Consider the following 6,156-nt stretch of genomic DNA (forward strand, 5'->3'; position numbering starts at 1 on the left):
ATTGTAAAAACAAAGAAAATCTTTAATGTCCTTAAATTTTTAGAAAGGATTCTTATAATTAGATATAAACTGTTTAAAACGTTTTTTATTATTATATATATTTCTTCTAAGCATTTTATTTACACATATGTGAATGTTTATCCTTTGCATATTTATGTGAATGAAAGTTATCAATTGACTTCTCCACATTTTTTACGCTTCTTTAACACTTCCATTTATTGAGACAATTTATCATTAGATTAATTAAAATTATTCCTTAATAAAAGAATCCGATTTCTTGTTGCTGTGGTATAGATAGTTGTATAGATGAAGTATTTGCACTCTTAATTACCTTCCTATCACTAGTAGTTTTACTGTGTATTTTTTATCTCATTTTGAGTTTGCAGTACAATACGCACTTCATGAAAAAGAAATTGTGATCTATAATGGCACACTCCTCAGGAAATTACAGAACTAAATTTTAGAGGGAATTCCAGGCATAAAATATTTACCACCTGAAAATTAACACAGTTCTATAGAATTTTAGTAACTGGCATCATGGCAACTGAAAAATTAAACAAATAAAACGAGATTTTATTAAGTAAGGAATTTCAGGTTCGATGAATTCCAGGGCCTAAATTTTTAGACTGTTCATTTTTAAAAGGAATTACAGAATCCTAATATTTGGACACTGCAACTTTAAGAAGAAATAAAGGTCACTGCCTCGAATTTCTCAAACAAAATGATATTTCATGTACAAAGTGCTGTAGAGTTTTAATTTATCTAATATATTTTTATTCTACATAAATGGAGACAATTCTATAGACATCAAGTTCATCCATGTTGAATATTTTTGAATTTATTCAAGAGAAGAAGTATGAATTAAGTTTAGGAATATGGTTCAAAGATATATGGTTTCCATTATTTAAAAAAATAGATATTTTGATTATGAATAATATTTTATGTTTAATTAAACTTGGAATTTGTGACCAGCATCACAACAACTGAAAAATTAACACAATATAAGAAGAATTTTATGGAATTTTTAAACACATAAAATTTAGATTATATTGAAATAAAACACAATTATCTGTTAGCTTTAGAATACAAATATATTCAAAATGAAGTTAAAAATATAACATCAGATAATTTAAGTAAAAAAATGGATTTTGCTGTCGGTTAGAAACTTTAAAGAACTTGTAATGAGTTTGAGAACCAAAGTAAAGATTACTATATTGCTCTTCAAAAAATATTTCGAGATTATGCCGACTGTGTAAAAGAATAGAAATCCATTCAGTCTCAAAAAATTATTGAACAACAATCAATAGAAATACAAACAAAACATCAAGAACTGAAAGAAAAGGAAAACGAATGCCTTCACTTAAAAGATGTGCTATTTGATGTAGCAGAGATGAAGAAAGAACAAATTATCTACATTGCCACATCAAAACAGTATGCCAAGAAAAATTATTTTTATGTTGGTGGTGTATTGTCTGAAAATCATCTTTCAGCAAGATTATCCAGTTATAATAGTGGATCACCTAAAGATGATAAAATTTTTTACATTAGGAAATACAGGTGTACAGATTACAAATTAGTAGTGAATATGCTTAACACTTATTTCTGTATACACAGAGTAGACAAAAGAAAAGAAATATACAACATGCACTTCAACAGTCTGACTTATTTTGTTGATAAATTATGTGACCAGTCCAATGATATTGTTGATGATGAGAAGAGAAAAAATCTTTTTGACGAAATTATGAACGTGCCCACAATAGAATTTTAATTTATCTACTATATTTTTATTCTATATTGTCGCAGAAGAAATTGAGTAGTGCAGCAGCCCTAGCGCACTGGTTAGGATACTAGATTGTTGCATGGAGGGTCATGAGTTCAAAACTCACCCAAACCGAAACATTTAAATTTATATCTCTGGTTGGAGTACATTCTAGAAGTATCCACAAATGGCAAGAATCATTGTACTGGAATGTTCTGTACCCTATGTGTTCTGGCCAGAGACAGTTCACGTTGCACTCTTGTATGTCCAAGTCATGAATAAATCTTTGTTAAGTGAAGTTAGTGTTCGTCATTCATCTGCTTACACCTTCCTCTATGTGTCATTATTCTGGTGGAGGCGCTGGATATTGGAACTTATGATACCGCTCATTATCGATGATACAGTGCTCCCATCAGGCCACAACAGAGCCGCAGTTTATGTGGCGAGAAACCCGAGTTCGAGCCATTTTCAACAGATCGCAATCTATCGGAGACAGAAGAAGAACAGGACATCACGATGACAGCAACTGTGTTCAACCACATGAGACAACCTTCAGGGTTCTCTTGTCACCATGGCCAAGATCCAAACAAGTGGCTGAAAGTATTAGTCAAATTTTACAAATGGGATGACACCATATGTTTCGCTATCGTATTTTTCTATTTGGAGGACCTGCCCAACAATGGTATGAGGACACCAAGGAGAAGTTCACAAGCAGGCAAATATTCCAGGCAGAACTGAGCAAGTATTTCGGCGACACACAACGACAGAAGTGCAAGGCTGAAGATAAATTAAAGTGCAGGGCACAGCGTCCAGGAGAAACGACAACGTCCTATGTTCAAAACGTCTTGGAGATGTGTAAAATAGTGCATCCTCGAATGAAAGAGGAAGATAAGGTTGCACATCTCATGAAGGGTGTTGTTGAGGTGGTTTCGACAGCAGTCGACTTCATAAAATGATGCCAGTATATCGAGACAATGCATCAAAAAAGAATAGCTTGCAAGAAGTTTCGGGGTGCTTCCAAATGTCGTATCAATGTCTGTGATGGAGGAAGAAACTGATTTTACAAGTGGTCTTCGTCAGGTAGTGAGAGAGGAAGTTCAGAAGGCACTTGGATTGCACAGTGAACAAAAAACCGGGACACTTCAAGAGGTCATAACGGGGGAAGTGGAACAGACATTGAACCAAATCTCTAGTCCTTCATTTCCCCTTAAAATGATGAAAAAGTCGAGATCCAGGTGAAGTTACGTTCCGACAATGCCGCATCAGGAAACGTTTTGGGCACTAAGGAAGACTGACGTCTGGAGGACCCAGGATAACAAACCAGTATGCTTCCACTGCAGACGACTGGGACATGTGCGCTATTGTCGCGAAAGGCCCCGGATATTTGATGACGACCGCGCCAGAGGACGGCAGACCGATCTTAGCCGACGCCAACTCTGGGACGACGAAGATGAACACGAAGATGTGGGTGCAGGACGTCGTAGGTCACTATCGCGCAAGTTAGCCGCTGGAGAGGACGCTTCCCAACACGCCGGTCAAGGTCTCCATCGCCGTTTAGAAGCTCCAGCCGATCACCTAGCCGCCGCAACCTGGAGAACTAAAGGGTGCGACCTTCCTTGGAGGTGAGGCCGCCGAAGAGGAAAATCCTCCACCGTCGGTCACTACAAAAATGATAGGAAACTACGTCGATATCCTCATGGACGGCCGACCAGCCGAAGCTCTTATGGACTCTGGAGCATCATATTCAGTAATTTCGGAGAAGTACCGTCGCCAGTTGCAGAAAACCGTATTCGACGATAAAAAAACATCTCTGCTGAAGGTGGCTAATGGGAAATATGCAAACCTACAGGAAGATGTGTCATTCGTGTGGACACAAGTGGCCATACAGAGCCCTTAGAATTCATCGTCTTACAAGAGTGTAGTCATGTCGTCATTCTCGGATGGGACTTTTCGAAAGCTTCTCAAGCAATTATAGATTGTGGTCACTCGAAGACTATGCTAGAGAAGATCAGGTACTGTGGACAGGAAGATGCGGATCCATGTGTGTGGAGACTATGTGTGCAGGGTGAAGTGATCATTCCTGCAGTCAGCGCTAGAAAGGTAGCTGTCATGTGTCATGTCATGCATCAACCCATGGATATCGTAGTGGAATGTAAGAGAAGCATACTACTGAAGAATAACTTGGTCATCCCTGCTTCTGTCGTCTCGTTTAAGAACGGACTCTGTGGATCGTGGATAGTTAACTGTTGCCGAGAACTGCAGATCCTCCCAAGACGCATGTGCGTAGCAAATGCTGAGTCGTTAATTGCAGAACAGCTGAGCATCATAGAAACCTCCCATGCTGAGTCTGTGGGCGAAATTAGCGCTACCACTACGTGACAACATCTTCGAGCTCGACTATCACCAGATCTCACTAAGGAACAATAGAAGAAGCTACCTGCCATTCTTCAAGAGTTCCCTGAATGCTTCAATCCACAGGTGAAGAGCAAATTAGACAAATCGATGGTGAAGCACCGGATTAGTACCGGAGACCATCAAGCAATAAGCCAGAGAGGATACTGTGTGTCAGCAACGGAACGTCGAAAAATTCGCGACGAGGTAGAGAAAATAATGAAGAGACATCATTCAGCCTTCGCAGAACCCATGGTCGTCACCACTGGTTCTCGTTAGGAAGAAGGATGGCAGTTGTCGCTTTTGTGATAGTTACGGGAAGCTTAATAAGATAACTAAAAAGGACGTTTACCCTCTTTCGTGTATTGACGATACACTAGATTGTCTGAAGGGAACTAAGTTTTCTCAACCATGGACATGTACTCGGGATACCGGCAAATCGAAGTAGATGAGGCTGATCGCGAGAAAACTGAGGACCTGTATGAGTTTAAGATGCCATTTGGTTTGTGTAATGCACCAGCAACTTTTGAAGGAATGATGGATAACCTTCTGAGGCACCTGAAGTTGACGATGTGTATGTGTTATTTAGATGACACTATAGTGTTCTCAGAGACATTTGATGAACACACAAAAACACTGAAGGCCGTTCTTAAGTGTCTCCAACAAGCCAGACTGAAACTTAATCCAAGAAAGTGTCTCTTTGGAGCAAAAGAAATCAAAATAATTGGGCACCTTATGTCAAACGAAGGTGTGCGGCCAGATCCAGAAAAGATGAGAGCTATAACGGAATTTCCTATTCCTATAAGTATTAGAGATGTGAGAAACTTCCTCAGATTGTGTTCTTGTTACCATCGTTTTATCAAAGACTTTTGTATCAAAGCCAGGCTACTCCAAGAGTTGTTACAAGCCAATGCTAAATTTATCTGGGGTGGTAGTCAACAAGATTCCTTAGATGTGCTGCGAAAAGCTCTGACCACTGACCCTGTACTTGGTCTGTATGATGAGAGAGCACCTACAGAACTACACACAGATGCCAGCGGATATGGGATCGGTGCTGTCCTGGTGCAAATTTCGGATGGAAAAGGATAGATTATAGCCTATGCTTCTTGGGCACTTACAAAAGCCGAGAGAAACTACTCAGCTACAGAAAGAGAATGTCTTGCTGTGATCTGGGCCATGTGCAAATTTCGACAGTATCTCTATGGAAGGCCATGTACAGTTGTTACAGACCATCATTCACTTTGTTGGTTGGCAGGTCTTAAGGATCCAACAGGATGACTCGCCAGGTGGGCACTACGTCTTCAAGAGTGTGACATTACAAAAGTGGGAGAAAACACCAAGATGCCGACTGTCTCTCAAGAAACCCTGTGCAAGATCATCAGGACTTTGATGAAGATAGTGACTGTCTCGCTGCACTCTAGGATCTCTCTGCTGAGCAGAAGAAGGACGCCAAGATATCTCAAATTATGCTTGCCTTAAGTCGGTCAGAGGATGTGAAAGGACAATTTAAGGTAGTTAATGGATTTCTTTGCAAGAAAAACTTTGATCCGTTAGGAAAGAGGTGGTTACCAGTGATTCCTAAACACATGCGCTTAGATGTTCTACAGAAGTTCCATGACACACCTGAGCTGGACATTTAGGATTTATTAAGACACAGGATACGCAAGAGATTTTTCTGGCCAGGTTAATTTATGAGAGTCCATCACTATGAGTCACACTGTCGAGAGTGCCAGAGGAGAAAGGCAGTTCCTCAGAAACCACCTGGCCGAGTCATATCAATTCCACCAGCCGAAACGCTTTTTCAGCGTGTTGGGATTGACCTCCTTAGCCGATTTCCAACGTCTGCTTGTGGCAATAGACGGATTATTGTTTGCACTGATTATCTGACGCCCTATGCCATTACAAAAGCAGTGAAAACAGACGAAGCATTTGAGGAAGTCAAATTCATAGTAGAAGAAATTGTATTAAAAAACGGTGCCCCAAGGTCATTATTACGGATCGAGGGA

This window comes from Schistocerca piceifrons, chromosome 4 (assembly GCF_021461385.2).
Source record: "Schistocerca piceifrons isolate TAMUIC-IGC-003096 chromosome 4, iqSchPice1.1, whole genome shotgun sequence".
Classification (NCBI taxonomy): Eukaryota; Metazoa; Arthropoda; class Insecta; order Orthoptera; family Acrididae; genus Schistocerca; species Schistocerca piceifrons.